Here is a 17,879-nt window from a genome sequence, read left to right on the forward strand (position 1 = left end):
AATTCTTCAGCCTAGATCCAAGACTTTCAGAATTGAAACCTGTAAATTATTCAACAGTGTCTGCCAAGACTGTGGGGACAGATCTGCAGATCAGCTAACATCCTCTCTAATCCCATTGCCCTCTTCCCATTCCCCACCCTACAACTCACAAGACAGTCCTACCACCACACTCCTGCTCATAGCATTTCAATCTGGAATTTCATCCCATTGCATTCCTATGCTTTTTTTCAGGACAAAAATCAAATGAAATATTTTCTTAACTTTATTTAGCCCATAATTAGCATGTTGTTCTCTAAATGATTATCTATTTCACACAGTTGTTCAGTAAACAGGGTATAATTGGCTGCAAGCTCAATAAGAAGAGGCGGTTGATACATGTAACTAAATAAAAAGTGAGTTAGTCACTACTCTTGCACCCCTCAGTTATAAAATAGTGCAGGCATCTTGGTGAAGAATGACGTTATTACATTTCCCAAGCGGCATTTCAATGAGGTCTGGTTCTTGGTATGAGATGCCTATCCTTGTCCTTAGATATGTTAATGGTCTTTACTAACAAGAGCTATAAGATGAATGGCACAGGAAAAGAAGAGGGCTTATTTTGGTAGAATGCAGTCCTCTCCTTTGCAAAGGAGCACAACTCTCAAAAGAGTTGAATTTATGGTTATATGGGCCAGATGCTATGGCTCATACCTGTAATCCCAGCACTTGAAGAGACTGAGGTGGGAGGACTGCATGAAGTCAGGAGTTCAAGACCAGCCTGGGCAACATGACAAGACTGTAGCGCTACAAAAAATAATTTTTAATATTAAAAAAATTATGTGGATAAGAGGAGGAATTGGCATCTCACTCACTGGGCCACATAAGTACTGCTAGAGTAGAGAAAAAAGCCTGGTATGGCCAGGCAGAGAAGACATAGAGACTGAGAACCCACCATACCTGCCATCACTACCATCACCTCTTCCACGTCTCCCTCCATCTCTGTCTCACGTTGGCTTCCCCAAAGTTATAGATCCAGGGATAAGAGGTGTAAATGATGAAAGTGGGGATTGCACGCTTCCTGGCAATACTTTCATTAAAGGACAGAGAAGAATGTGCATCAGAGAAATTCAGTCTAATGCTATCAGCTGCAGGCTGGTTGGAAATACAGGCAAATCTCCAATGATGTGACCAACAACTAGGGGATACAAGGAAGGAAGACTGAGCTCTTCAACAGCATGAGTTCCAAACTGAGTCTGCAGGCAGTTAATGAGATCCGTGGGTATGGCCAACAGAGAAGACAGAAACCTTACCACCACCGAAGTAGGGTTTCTCATATAAGGGGATGACAAAAAGGGGAGGGCCAGCTAGCTCTCTATTGGCAGTTACATAAGGATGTGTCATATATCCTTGTGATGGTTATACTGAGTGTCAACTTGATTGGATTGAAGGATATGAAGTATTGATCCTGGGTGTGTCTGTGAGGGTGTCACCAAAAGAGATTAACATTTGAGTCAGTGGGCTGGGAAACGCAGACCCATCCTTAATCTGGTAGGCACCATCTAATCAGTTGCCAGTGAATATTAAACAGGAAGAAAAACGTGAAAAAGAGAGAGACCGGCTAGGCCTCCCAAGCTACATCTTTCTCCTGTGCTGGATGCTTGCTGCCTTTGAACATCGGACTCCAAGTTCTTCAGTTTTGAGACTCAGACTAGCTCTCCTTACTCCTCGGCTTGCAGACAGCCTATTGTGGGATCTTGTGATCATGTAAGTTAATACTTAATAAACTCCCATATATATAATATATTTAATATATATAGATTCTCTAGAGGGACAGAACTGATATATGTATTATAGATAATATAGATAATATATGTTATATATATTAATATTATCTATATTATATATATATATTATCAGTTCTGTCCCTCTAGATATATATATGATATATATGTATATATATCAGTTCTGTCCCTCTAGAGAATATATATATGATATATATATATATCAGTTCTGTCCCTCTAGAGAATATATATAATAATATATACAAAAATATATACATCAGTTATATATATTATATATATTCTGTCCCTCTAGAAGTGATGAATACAGTCCACCTCTTTGTCTCCTCTCCACATCAATACCACAATACCACAATGAGACATTCCCAAATCCTCCATCCTGGAATCCTAGTGTCTCAAAAACAGAGGTATAGTGGCCACATTACAGAAATTAACAGTCTCATCCTGTGAATCACCGGTAAGAACATATGTAGAATATAGTTCTTAGCCCTGTGCATCAGATGTTAAGAGATTTTTAAAAACTAAAGTGTGTAAAAAAATTGTGTAAAGTATAAATTAGATACAATAGTGTCTCAAAATAATTTCCTAAAGAATATTTAAAGAAACCAACCAGGCACAGTGGCTCATGCCTATAATCTCAGCACTTTGGGAGGATGAGGTGGGCAGATCGCTTTAACCTAAGAGTTTAAGACCAGCCTGGGCAACATGGTGAAACCCCATCTCTACAAAATATACAAAAATTACAAAAATTAACTAGGTATGATGACATACAACTGTAGTCCCAGCTACTAGGGAGGCTGAGGTGGGAGGATTGCTTGAGCCCAGGAGTTCAAGGCTGCAGTGAGCCATGACTCCACCACTGCACTCCAGCCTGGACAACAGAGCAAGACCTGTCTCCAAAAAAAAATATATATATATATAAAATATATATTTTATATTTTTATACATATATACATATACATATATACATATATTATACATATATACATATACATATATACATATATTATACATATATACTATACATATATACGTATATACTATATATATACACTATATATGTGTATTATTATACTATATATTATTATTATACTATATATATATATATTTAGGCTGGGAGCCATGGCTTATGCCTGTAATCTCAACACTTCGGGAGGCCAAGGTGGTTGGATCACCTGAGGTCAGGAGTTCGAGACCAGCCTTGCCAACATGGTAAAACTCTGTCTCTACTAAAAATACAAAATATTAGCCGGACGTAGTGGTGCATGTCTGTAATCCCAGCTACTCAGGAGGCTGAGGCAGGAGAATTGCTTGAACCTGAAAGACGGAAGTTGCACTGAGCCGAGATTGCACCACTGCACTCCAGCTTGGGCAACAGAGCAAGGTTCTGTCTAAAAACAAACAAACAAAAAAGAATATTTAAAGAAACTGATTGTCTTTAACCTGAAGGAATAGGTAACTGTCTTTAGACATTTGAAGAGATGCCATGTGGAAAAATTAGACTTATTCTCTATGGTTTTAGAAAGCAGACAAGGAGTAAATGTGTGAAAGTTACAGGGATACAAATTTTGTCTTAATAGTGGAGATGGATGAACTTTCAAAAAGGTAAGGATGGCCTGCCCCAAAATGGATGGTGCCGTCACTTGTATTTGTGCAGGGGCTTATATTAATCCACTAGGGCTGTTGTAGAGGAAAGCCCAGCACTAGAGTGAAACGGAACCAAATGATCTTCAAGTTCCACCTCCCATTCCACTTTACGATTTATATTCAATGATTTCTTATGTCACCCAATTTTTAACTTGGTTTCTCTTTGTTAATTCTTATGTATGTAAATCTTGTTCTCTCATTTAATATAAATCGTCCGCCAGGAAAATGTTCTGTATATATGGTGCATAACGACAGGCATACATAAGATGATCATTATGTAATTAGGTTCCTAGGATTATTATCTTGTGATCAGAAAAAACTTTCAAGAACATCTGGTCTTAGCCTGGCCAACATAGTAAAACCCCGTCTCTACTAAAAACACAAAAATTAGCTGGGCATAGTGGCATGTGCCTGTAATCCCAGCCTTTCGGAGGCTAAGGCAGGAGAATCTCTTGAACCCAGGAGGTGGAAGTTGCAGTGAGCCGAGACTGCACCGCTGTACTCCAGCCTGGGTGACAGAGCAAGACTCCGTATCAAAAAAAAAAAAAGAACATCTTGTCCCCTCTTCTGATATTTAAACTTCTTCTACATTATTTCTCCCAAATGATCCTCCTCTTTCCCCCCCATTTGAATACCTTCATTGATGGTGAACTTACTAACTCACAGGAGCTCCATAACATTTTTACGACAACTTGACCACAAATTTCACTATCTCAGTGATCTGTTACTGAGTAACAAACCACACCTAGAATTAACGTCTTAAAATAACAGTGACTTTTATCTGTAGATTGGCTAGGTGGTCCCCTACTGGTTTTGCCTAGGCTCGATTAGGTGGCTGCTTTCAACTGAGGGACGGTCTGAGCTGGAAGATCCAAGATGGCCTCACGTGCCTGAATGACAGATGTCACTGGCTATTGCCTAGAGCTCTTTGTTTCTCTCTCATGTGACCTCTCATCCTCCTCCACACTAGCCTGACTTCATTATATGTCTCAGGATAGGGTTCTAAAAAAAATGAAGGCAGAAACTCAACAGCCTCTTGAGACCTAAGCTCCAGGTTGTATACACATCACTTCCGCCATATTCTTTCAGTTAAACCACAAGGGTGATCCAGACGCACAGGGATGAAGAAAAAGACCCCACTTCTGAAAGGAAGGGACGGGAAACCCACACATATGTGTGAGGACATACATAATAGGAGGGGTGAAATGTGACCCTGTTACACAATCTAAAGTATTTAAAGAAGGCTGGGCATGGTGGCTCATGCCTATAATCCCAGCACTTTGGGAGGCCGAGGTGGGTAGATCACCTAAGGTCAGGAGTTCAAGACCAGCCTGGCCAACATGGTGAAACCCTGTCTCTATTAATAATACAAAAATTAGCAGGGTGTGGTGGCGGGTGCCTGTAATCCCAGCTACTGGGGAGGCTGAGTCAGGAGACTCACTTGAACCCAGGAGGCAGAGGTTGTAGTGAGCTGAGATCATGCCACTGCACTCCACCCTGGAGGGGACAGAGCGAGACTCTGTCTCAAAATAAATAAATAAATAAAATGAAGTAAAATAAACAAAATAAAGTATTCAAAGAAATTATACAGAAGTCTTCCTGCCTCTAACTCTTCCTATGGGTCCTTGAACCTCTGTCTTGGTCTGTTTCCTATTGCTTATAACAGAATACCTGAAACTGTGTAATTTATAAAGAAAAGGAATTATCTTTTACAGTTATGGAGGCTAAGAATCCAACATCAAGGAGCCACATCTGGCAAAGTCTTTTTTTTAATTGAGATAAAATATATACCTATAGTTTACCATCTTTACTATTTCTAAGTGTACAGTTCAGTGACAAGAAATACGTTGATGGCTGTTGTGATACCTCAGTTCTTGCCTTCTTAGTTTAAAAGAATTTAAACAAGAGACCGGGCGCGGTGGCTCATGTCTGTAACCCCAGCACTTTGGGAGGCCGAGATGGGCAGATCACTAGTCAGGAGTTCAAGACCAGCCTGGCCAATATGGTGACACCCCGTCTCTACTAAAATTACAAAAATTAGCTGGGCGTGGTGGCGCATGCCTGTAGTCCCAGGTACTTGGGAGGCTAAGGCAGAATTGCTTGAACCCGGGAGGCAGAAGTTGCAGTCAGCCGAGATCGTGCCACTGCATTCCAGCCTGGGTGGCAGAGCGAGACTCCATCTCTGAAAAAAAAAAGAAAGAATTTAAACAAGAGACGTACAGTGTAGGGGATGCAGCATAGAGTAATTTATTGCAAAGGAAAAAGAATATTTTGAAAGTTAGGTACAGAATAGACAGTACATCCTCAGGGAGAGAGGATTCAGGGCGAGCTGCTCATAAGGATGAGACAGCAAAGACCGTTGCTAGGGAAAGGGAGTCTTACATGATTATTCATAAGGGAGTGGGAAGAGGCATTGCTAGTAAGCATGTTCTGGGTGGTCTTCTGGGTGCACATGTGCAGTAGCTGTACATGCTTCTTCATACGTCACATGTCTTATTAGCATCTTAAATCTCCACCCTGGGGTGTGTTTTTTACTATTATAATGATCAAAGGGTGAGTTTGAGGACAGGTAAAATCAAAATATGTGTGCACTCTCAAGGAGAAAGTCCCTACTGAAGATAACTTTGCTTGAATGAGCTCAACTACAGTGCAAATGCTAAGGCTTATTGTGTTGACTGTACAGTCACCACGGTTGCTACGTCTGAAGAAAGTGGTCATTTCCTTGACTACCCATCTTGCCTCAAATACATTTTTTTTTTAGATGGAGTCTTGCTCCGTCGCCCAGGCTGGAATGGAGTGGCATTATCTCAGCTCACTGCAACCTCCACCTTCCTGGCTCAAGCAATTATCCTGCCTCAGCTTCTCCAGTAGCTGAGATTACAGGCACACGCCACCATACCTTGCTAATTTTTGTATTTTTAGGTGAGACAGGGTTTCACCATGTTGGCCAGGCTGGTCTCGAATTCCTGACCTCAAGTAATCTGCCTGCCTCAGCCTCCCAAAGTGCTGGGATTGCAGGCATGAGCCACTGCACCCAGCTATGCCTCAAAAACACTTATATCCTTATTTTTCCCTTCATCCCCTTTCCCTGCTCCTTCCTGGCCTCTGGTAACCATAAGTCTGCTCCCTATCTTCATGAGTTCCACTGTTTTTAGCTCCCACACATGAATGAGAACATGAGCATCTGCTTTTCTGTGCCTGGCTTATTTCACTTAACATAATGGCCTCCAGTTCCATCCATGTTGCTGCAAATGACAAGATTTCATTCTTATTTATGAAAAAATATTCCATAATGATATTCCATTGTGTATATATACTACATTTTCTTTTTTTACTTTTCTCTTTTTTTTTTTTTTTTTTTGAGATGGAGTCTCGCTCTGTCTCCCAGGCTGGAGTGCAGTGGTGCGATCTTGGTTCACTGCAACGTCCACCTCCTGGGTTCAAGAATTCTCGTGCCTCAGCCTCCCAAGTAGCTAGGATTCCAGGTGCCTGCCACCAACCCCCTGCTAATTTTTGTATTTTTGGTAGAGACAGGGTTTCACCATGTTGGCCAGGCTGGTCTTGAACTCTTGACCTCAAGTGATCCGCCCACCTCAGCCTCCCAAAGTGCTGGGATTATAGGCATGAGCCACCACGCCAGACTGTATATATATATATATATATACACATATATATATATACACACATACACACTACATTTTCTTCATCTGCTCATCTGTTGATGAGAGGCTTCTTTCTGGTGGGGACTTCACAGAGTCCCAGTGGGGCAGAGGGTATCACACAGCCAGGGGACTGAGCACACTAACGTGCTAACTCAGGTCTTTCTTCCTCTTTTTGTAAAGCCACCAGCTCCCCTCCCATGACAATCCATTAATCCATTAATCTATGATGGAGTAATCCCTTCATGAGGGCAGAACCCTCATGATTCAAACACCTCTTATAGGGCCTACCTCTCAATGATGCCACATTGGGAATTAAGTTTCAACATGAGGCCAGGCGCCGTGGCTCATGCCTGTAATCCCAGCACTTTGGGAGGCCTAGGTGGGTGGATCACCTGAGGTCAGGAGTTTGAGACTAGCCTGGCCAACATGGTGAAACCCTGTCTCTACTAAAAACACAAAAATTGGCTGGGCACGGTGGCATGCATCTGTAGTTCCAGCTACTCAGGAGACTGAGGCAGGAGAATCGCTTGAACCCGGGAAGCAGAGATTGCAGTGAGCCAAGATGGTGCCACTGCACCCCAGCCTGGGTGACACAGCGAGACTCCATCTCAAAAAAAAAAAAAGGATAAATTTCAACGTGAGTTTTGGAGAAGACAAATATTCAATATTGAAACTGCAGCAACCTTTAAGAACCACACTAAAAAGGCAAATCCTTTTTTCAAACAACAGCTTTTCCACTCTTTGAAGAAAGTTGAAATAGGAATGCCAAGTCCTTTCTACCTTTGTTCTTTTCACCATTCCTCAACTTGACTTATTGCCTTTACTGCAGAATTACAGAGTAAATGCCAACTCATACTTACTAATTCAGAAATTCTGCAGCATGGGCCCCTGCAGTCTGTGTTTCAACAAGCCCTCTGGGTGATTCTGATACATGTGAAAGCGTGAGAACCACTGGTCTGGTTCTCTTTGCTTGATCATCTCTCCATGGTCTTTAAAACTATGATTTTTATCATTCATCTGCTTGCTCTAATTGTTGCAGCAGAAACTATGACCTGCTGCTACTTACTGAATCCTGTAAAGAAGCAAAAGTTTTCTGTACTTGTTCTTAATTGTTAGCAAGGTATAAATGCAATGTTGCTATTTGATAGCAAATATTATCTCCCTTTATTATGACACCAACTTTTTTTAAGGAAACCTTGTTGTCAACCGTGTGGTTTGGGTGACATAAATTCCACCTCTAGCCTCAGAAATGGACCCTGATTTGCACAACCAAATTATTTCATGCACTCGTCCACAGTAATTGGTTCAAGAGCAGATACACAAGCTCACTGAATCCTGTGATGTTCAAGGGTTTCTGAAGAGAGTTGTTTTCCCTACTTCCACTGGTTTTAATGGAGGAAGGACATGTTTGAAATTGGACTTCTTTTAACTAAACTGAGAAGCCTGAAACCATCACTGGTCACTTTTTTAAGGCCTGAAAACACAGCCCACCCTGCAGTAGACCAGAGAGGTGGGATGCAGATGACATTATTTGAGCAGTGAAGCAAGCGACTCCTGAACCCCACTCTACCTATGGAAATTTCATGTGCAAGAAGAGCGACCAGCTGGGTGCTGTAGTAGAGATGGGGGTTTCACCATATTGGCCAGGCCGGTCTCGAACTCCTGACCTCATGATCCGCCGCCCTCGGCCACCCAAAGTGCTGGAATTACAGGCATGAGCCACTGTGCCTGGCCTTAATTTGCATAATGTCTTTAAAATGCGAGAATAAATGTTTGTGATGCCTGTAGAAGTAGTAGAAGTGGTACCACTTGTAAAATTAAAGGTTAAGGATGATAGTTCTAATTTTTATTCTGTTCGTCCATGCGACTTAACCTTTATTCACATTTGTAACCTTAGATGTTGAATAGAAATAATGTTCACGACCTGTTGCATCTGGTCACAATGAAGCAAAAACTACGTATTGTAAATCACAAGATGAATACAAATTACTATGTGCAGTTGGCTGGGCTACATTTCCTATCCTGACACCTGAGGTTCGTAACATTACCTTGGAGGAGCCTTTTGGTACCTTTAAAAAATGGCAATATAACTCAAAAGTGTGAAGTTGCAAAACCCATTATCTTAAGAGCATGATCCTAATATAGTAGCACAAAATAAACTCTTACCTTTCCTTTTCTGTGACACAGCTGTCATCTGGGCTTTGACCGTGGCTGTTAATTTAGTCTATGACTACTTAAATTCCAGCTGAGCCGAAGAAACTGTAGTTCATTAAAGTCCATTTCTCAGTTCAAACAACTGCCAACCACACAAGCTGTCCCTGCAATTAAGAAAATGTAAAGTGATCCCCCACAGAGAGGAATGAAGTCAAGTCAGAAGCTAGGCCAGCAAATCATTTTCTTCTTACGGCTTCCCAGAAAAGCTTTGGCAGGGGACATGACCAGACCATGAACTATGATAAATAGATGAAGGCTTGTTTGTATCATGCCTCTATATATTCAGCACCCGAAAGAACATTTTTCCCTGGACTGTACTAGGTTCTGGATTCCGTCCAGATTTCATACACTGCCAATATTTCTGCTGCAAGCAAGTTTTATATGATCAAGAAACCCGAAGAGTTTTAGGAAGGGTCACAATATTGGAAATACCAAGTCTACACCACTTTACTTCTGAATTTCCTTCATTATAAATTCAAATAAGCTTCAGGAAGCTTTAATTCCACTTTTCAATGCATACTCACAACTGAGCTATAAATTTCTTTGCACTCAAAGTAATTCCTTTTTTTTGTCTTTCAGCATGAAGAAATATGAATTCTATACACAATTATTGCAGTGTTTATTCAAAAAGTCATTTATCCTGTCTTCCTAAGAAGCAAAATTATTGTATTAAACACCACACTGCTACCTTCCTGACAGCATTTTTACATGTCCTTAATTTTAATACCTCTCTAGGTTGTTCGCTTGATTAGTTTTAGGGAAAATATGAGAACCTGAATTTAGTTCACTGCCATTGATGACTCGTTTTGCAAACTTGTTTAAGTCAGATATTAATAATCAAATACAACATTGTGCTCCAACAAGTCTGACGATTCAGAAGCTGTTTGGAATTCATGAAATCAATATACAAATATAGAATCATTATTGCATTGCCAAATGAAATTTAATAGGAGGGCGTTGTTTTGGACTGAGCTCCTGCGCTAAGCCCCAACAAACCAGAGCAAACCAGAATGGAGTCAGTCATGCTAAGTACCACATAGTCAAATTGAACTTTAAAATGGTTTTCCAAGGAATAGGAAACTCACCGCAGCCAGTCAAAAGGAGCCCAGTCACCCTGAATAGGCATGATGAGAAAGTTCTCTCTGCCTGAATCCTAGAAGGAGAGTAACTTGGAAATGACCAGTTGGCTTTCTGTTCCCTGTTTCTGTTTCTGTTTCTTCAGCTCTGTATGCCTATAAAGCCCACCTCCTCTGCTCAGCCCATTGGAGGGTCTTTTCTATTTCATAAATGAGACGCTACCTAATTCATGAATTGCTAATAAAAGCCAATTTGATATTTTAACAAAATATGTTGAAATTTTGTTCTTCGACAGCATGAACCCCAAACAGTTTAGCAGCTCACAGCTTTACTAGCTCTATCTCAATCCTCCACAATCTCTCACTACTTCATTTGTCCATCCCCACCTCCTCATCTTCCTGCCACCGTCACACAGACACACACGCTCAGCTGTTATTTGAGAGACTGAAATAAAATCAACTGAATATGGAAATTGAACGCAAACTTAAATGGTTGATTCTTTTTTTCATCATATACATTGTTCCCTCATCTCTGTAATACCTTTCAACTACCTCCTGGGCAGGATTGATGGAAAAAATAAACATGTAGATCAATGGCATAAAATACAAAGCCGCATATAGATCCCTCTAAATGTGGATTTCTATAGTTTCAAATTATAGACAGAGACATCACAAAGCAAAATATAATCAGCTTGCATATGCCAAAGCACGTGTGTCCGCTGCGGAGGGGGTGTGGGAAGCCCATAACTATAAGGAATAAGAGAGAGGAAGAAAACTTGCAGGAGAAGCAATAGATAAAAGATAATGTCCCTATCAGATAAACAGCTCTTTGAAATTTATTTTTAAAGCATCCACAATTCCATAGATGCAAACACTGAAAAAAACAGTCATCTTAGTAATCACTGTCAATGCATTTCTTTTTGTTTTGTTTTGTTTTGTTTTGTTTGAGACAGAGTCTTACTCTGTCACCCAGGCTGGAGTGCAGTGGCACAATCTCAGCTCACCACAACCTCTGCCTCCTGGGCTCAAGCAATTCTCCTGCCTCAGCCTCCCAAGTAGCTGGGTTTACAGGTGCGTGTCACCATGCCCAGCTAATTTTTTTGTTTTTAGTAGAGATAGGGTTTCGTCATATTGGCCAGGCCAGTCTCAAACTCCTGACCTCAAATGATCTGCCCGCCTCAGCCTCCCATAGCGCTGGGATTACAGGCATGAGGCACCACATCTGGCCATGTGAATGCGATTCTAAAGTACCATTCTATACTTTCCTGGGCACCAGCATTGTATATAATTTGTTTTAGCTATGCAGCTATGTTTTTGCCAGTGGAACATCCATGAATACCACTTCCACATCTGGCCCATAAAAACTGCCTGCATGCAAATCTGTGTGTCTCTTCTGCTGTGCTAGAGTGATAAAGACAGGCATGTTGACCTTGAAAGGCATATGTTAAAGACAGTACAGCCATAAGTTAGAAGGAGCCTAGGTCCCTGGATCCACTGCACGGAGGTGGGTTATACACCCATCCCTTTTGATTTTATGTTAAGCTGCTGAGACTTCTGGATACATTGGTTAAAGTAGCTAGCTTTACTCTACTACCTGCTTTTAGTTTGAGGAGTTCCTTTTTTTTTTTTTTTTTTTAGATGGAGTCTCACTCTGTTGACCAGACTAGGCTGTAGTGCAGTGGCATGATCTTGGCTCACTGCATCACTGCTACCTCTGCCTCCCAGCTTCAAGTGATTCTCATACCTCGGACTCTGCAGTAGCTGAGATTACAGGTACCCGCCACCACACCCAGCTAATTTTTGTATTTTTAATAGAGATCAGATTTCACCACGTTGGCCAGGCTAGTCTCAAACTCCTAACCTCAAGTAATCCACCCGCCTTGCCGCCCAAAGTGCTGGGATTACAGGCGTGAGCCATCACGCCTGCCCTAGTTTGAGGATTTCTAATTAGCTTTAGAAAGAAATTAGAAGGAAACAAGTTGGAACGTGACAGGAAAGAAAATCTCAAGTTAAAATGTTGTAGCCCCCATACAGAAAACCTTGATTCCATTCTTTCTCTTTCAATATAAACTCTTCTATTCTCTTATCTGTCATCTCCCTTCTTCCTGTTTAGACTTCATTTTTTCATCTAAGAAAAAAACTTCATAGGTTTGGTTTCAAATTATCATATCAATAAACACCGAAAATACCCTACGCAATATCATAAAGAAAAACAGAATTATTAACTACTCTACAGCCAATAACAGCAGATTTCTCTTTGGTGGATACATGTAAACTATCTCACAGCCCAAGATCAAACCAAAGAAAAGAAAGTCTGAGAGCTTATGGCCATAGGATGCATTCACGTGTTAAAATTTAGTTGTTGTTGTTGTTGTTGTTGTTTTTGAGACGGAGTCTCCCTCTGTCACTCAGGCTGGAGTGCAGTGGTGTGATCTCGGCTCACTGCAACCTCCACCTCTCAAGTTCAAGTGATTCTTCTGCCTCAGCCTCCCAAGTAGCTGGAATTATAGGCGTATGCCACCATGCCTGTCTAATTTTTGTATTTTTAATGGAGACACGGTTTCACCATGTTGGCCAGGTTGGTCTGGAACTCCTGACCTCAAGTGATCCACCCACCTTGGCCTCCCAAAGTGCTAGGATTACAGGTGCATTTTTTTTGTTTGTTTTTGTTTTTTGTTTTTTGTTTTTTTTTGAGATGGAGTCTCTCCCTGTCACCCAGGCTGGAGTGCAGTGGTGCAATCTTGGCTAACTGCAACCTCTGCCTCCCAGGTTCAAACAATTCTCCTGCCTCAGCCTCCTGAGTAGCTGAGACTGCAGGCACCCACCACCACGCCCAGCTAATTGTTGTATTTTTAGTAGAGACGAGGTTTCACCATGTTGGCCAGGACGGTCTCGATCTCTTGACTTCGTGATCTGCCCACCTCGGCCTCCCAAAGTGCTGGGATTACAGGAGTGAGCCACCGCAACCGGCCCAGTCGCACTTTCTTGATGCATTTTTACAAGGGCAGAAAAGGGACAGACTCACTCCTTCCAGCCCTTTTATAAGGACACCAATCCTATCCAATCACCTTCCAAAGGCCCCACCTCTTCATACCATCACCTTGGGCTTTATGTAACAACATAGGAGTTTTGAAGGGACTCACATGCAAACCACAGCATTTTCCCCATCAAACTCCTTCAGAACCCTATGCCTTTGGTCAGGCTGCTGTTGCCTCTGCCCAGCACAGAAAAAAATTTTAAAAATAGATTAACATCTATTTATATTTTATGTAAATAAAATCTACGTAATCCCTCAAGACTCAGCTCCAGCCTGCCCTCCTTTGCAGAGTCTCTCCTGAGTTAATTGGCCCTCTTCTGTTCTCCAGTAGCATATTTGCAAAGCACTTGACATGTACCTTTTTAATTGCAAGTTGATTTGTCCTTTAAAAAAAAATGACTGTAATCCCCTTGAGAGCAGGAACAACCTTTCATGCCTCCATGCCCGGAGCACCGTGTTGGCATATGGATAGTTCCTTAATAAAGTTGTTATATGGCTGAGTGAATTTTGTAGCTTAAAAGCTCTTTTGAAAAATCATGCCAAAATCACTTGTTAACTTAACCCCACACCGCGAAAATTTTTGTTTTGCTAGAAAATAGTTGAGTAGCATGGTACTAAGATATGGTAGAGAGTAGATTTGTTTAGACTAGGTATTTTTTTCTGTTGCCGGTTACAATTTATAGTTTATCAGAAATTCTCATCAGGTGCTGTGTTACAAACAAGTGTTAACAACGGAAGTATCCAGTATATACTTCTGGAATTCAACCTTCTGTTGATAGGATTCATTGATTCATTCATTCAATAAATATTTCAATACCTTGGGAGGCTGAGGCGGGCAGATCACTTGAGGTCAGATGTTCGAGACCAGCCCGGCCGACATGATGAAATCCCGTCTCTACTAAAAGTACAAAAATTAGCCGGGAATGGTGGCAGGCGCCTATAATTCCAGCTACCCAGGAGGCTGAGACAGGAGAATCGCTTGAACCTGGGAGACAGAGGTTGCAGTGAGCTGAGACTGTGCCACTGTACTCCAGCCTGGGCAACAGGGACTCTGGCTCAAAAAAAAAAAAATACCTATTCTATGCCAAGCTTCTTTAGGTGTTGTTGATGAAACAATGAAAGAAAGGGAAATAAAAAGACCAATAGGCCTGCCCTCATTGAGTTTATGATCTATACAGGGGGACCTACAAACTATGTAGATATGTGTTTTGTCAACTGTTATTTAAAAATTAAGTTGGGGTTAGGGGATATAGAACACAGTGGAAGGAGAGGGTTGCTACCTCAGAGGGTAGTCAAGGAAGGCCTCTGTGACAGAGTGACATTTTGAGCAGAAACTCACAGGGAAGCAGTGCCAAGGGCATTGGCCTTGAGGCAGGAGCATGGTTGGCATTTTCTAAGCACAGCAAGGTATCAAGTGTGGCTGGAGCAAAATAGCAAAGGACAATAAGGTAGAAGGTGATTGTGACAGCAGAGGAGAAGCAGCAGATTACGGAGGGCTTAGCAGGCTGCATAGTTTGGACGCTGACTTACTCTGATAGTAAAAGTAGAAGTGGTTAATTACTGGAAAGTTTTGAGAAAAGGAATGACATGATTTCACATTATTTATTTATTTTTGAGATGGAGTTTTGCTCTGTCACCCAGGCTGGAGTGCAATGGTGTGATCTCGGCTCACTGCAGCCTCTGCCTTCTGGGTTGAAGCGATTCTCCTGCCTCAGCCTCCCGAGTAGCTGGGATTACAAGCACCAATTTCACTTTAGTTTAATAAAATAATTACTATGTTAAGAGTAGTCTACAGGGACCCAGAGATTAAATGAGGAAGCCAGTTAGGAGGCAATTGCAGTGATACAGGCAAAATAAAACGATGGCCCAGCCCAGGATAGTGTCAGCCAGGGAAGGGTGAAATGTCTGCATCTGGATATACTTTGGTTTTGGTTTTGTTTTATTTTGTTTTTTAGACGGAGTTTTGCTCTGTTGCCCAGGCTGGAGTGCAGTGGCGTGATCTCAGCTCACTGCAACTCCTCCATCTCCCAGGTTCAAGCGATTCTCCTGCCTCAGCCTCCTGAGTAGCCAGGACTACAAGCGTGTGCCACCACGCCTGGCTAATAGTTGTATTTTTAGTAGAGACGGGGTTTCACCACGTTGACTGGGCTGGTCTCAAACTCCTGACCTCAAGTGATCTGCCCGCCTCAGCCTCCCAAAGTGCTAGGATTACAGGCCTGAGCCACCATACCTGACCGCGCATCTGGGTATATTTTGAAGGTCAAACCAGCAAACAGAAATATGAAAGAAAATGTCACATCAACAATGACTGCAAGGTCAGGGGAACAGCAAAATAGATTTGCCATTTACTGATATGTGGGAGTTTATTAATGTGTATCTTTGGGGGAAATACAATGCTTTCTTTATTTTTGTTTCATGTTAGATTATAAGGTTATAGTTATAACTTATATGCTTAAGAATTCTGAGGACTATTTTAGGGTGCTCCTTTTTTTCTTCCAGTTCTTCCCAGTAACCAAACTCTGAAGCTTCTTTTTCAGGAATGTCTCAAACACCTCATCCACCTTTGCCTTTTTACTCGTGTTTCTTCTGTTTGGCTCTCAGGGCTTCTTGCCTGGAATCATGCAACAGCCTCCTAAACTGGTCTCCAGCTTTCAGTCTTTGACCCTTCCAGTCTTTAACACACTGACTAAAGGACAGACAGGATCGTCACCACCAGGTTCAAAAATCTTTGATGGCCTTCGTCTTCTAAATGAAGACCATGCCTCTCCGAGAGAGGCCCAGCATGTGCCCCTTGTTTTTTTGTGTTTTTGTTTTTGTTTTGTTTTGAGACAGGGTCTTGCTCCATCACCCAGGCTGGAATGCAGTGGCCCAATCTCAGCTCACTGCAACCTCCACCTCCCGGGTTGGAGTGATTCTCCTGCCTCAGCCTCCCGAGTAGCTGGGATTACAGGCGTGCACCACCACGCCCAGCTAATATTTGTATTTTTAGTAGAGACAGGGTTTCCTGTCAGGCCAGGCTGATCTCGAACTCCTGACCTCAAGTGATCCACCAGCCTCAGCCTCCCAAAGGGCTGGGATTACAGATGTGAGCCACCATGCCTGGCCCACCTTGTTTTTATCTTGTATGCTCCTTGCCTCTCTTTGCACCATCCACTCCTCCCAATCCTGCTCCAGCCCCCATACTCATTTCTAACTGTTCATGTCAAAATGTTACCAATCCTTTCATAGCCATCACTCCAATGAAGGCTTCAAGCTTCTCCCAGTGAGAATAATCCTTTCCTCCCTTACATATTCACAACCTTTGGGCCTCTACTTAACGCTGTGTATTAGTTATTTATTTTTATGTTTCTATGTCTCCTTTTGGGTAGTGACTTACTATATGAGAATACAGAAGGCCAGGCGTGGTGGCTCACACCTGTAATCTCAACACTTTGCAAGGTTGAGGCAGGAGGATTGCTGGAGGCCAGGAGTTGGAAACCAGCCTGGGAAACAGCAATATAAATTTTGCTATAATTAATTAAAAAAATTTTTTTTTAGATAGCTGGTGTGTGGTGGCACACATCTGCAATCCCAGCTACTTAGGAGGCTGAGGTGGGAGCATCACTTGAGCCCAGGAGTTCAAGGCTGCAGTGAGCCATGATTGAGCCACTGCACTGCAGCCTGGGTGACAGAATAAAACTCTGTCTCAAAAAAAAAAAAAAAAAAATACTGGGCTGGGCGCAGTGGCTTACCAGTAATCCCAGCACTTTGGGAAGTTGAGGCAGGAGGATCAGTTGAGCCCAGGAGTTCAAGACAAGCTGGATGACAAGGCAAGACCTCTGTGTCTACAAAAATATTAAAAATTAAATTAAAGGGTATATACCCAAAATAATATAAATCATTCTATTACAAAGATACACGCACAGGTATGTTCATTGCAGCACTATTCACAATAGCAAAGACATGGAGTAAACCCAAATGTCCATCCGTGATAGACTGGATAAAGAAAATGTGGTGCATATATACCATGGAATACTATACAGCCATAAAAAGGAGCAAGATCATGTCCTTGGCAGGGACATGGATGGAGCTGGAAGCCATTGTCCTCAGCAAACTAATGCAGGAACAGAAAACCAAACACCACATGTTGTCACTTGTAAGTGGGAGCTGAACAATGAGAGCACATGGATACAGGGAGGGAAACAACACACACTGGGCCCTGTCGGGGGAGTGGGGTGGAGGGAGGGAGAGCATTAGGAAAAATAGTTAAAGTATGTGAGGCTTAATACCTGGGTGATGGGTTGACAGGTGCAGCAAACCACCATGGCACACGTTTACCTATGGAAAAAACCTGCACATCCTGCACATGTATCCCAGAACTAAAAATAAAAATTAAATTTAAAATAAAAATTTTAGAAAACATCGAATTTGTCTTATAAACCAGACATCCACAGGGTTCAGTAGAGTCGTTCTCCTAATTGGTCCC

This window comes from Pongo abelii, chromosome 8 (genome assembly GCF_028885655.2).
Source record: "Pongo abelii isolate AG06213 chromosome 8, NHGRI_mPonAbe1-v2.0_pri, whole genome shotgun sequence".
Lineage (NCBI taxonomy): Eukaryota > Metazoa > Chordata > Mammalia > Primates > Hominidae > Pongo > Pongo abelii.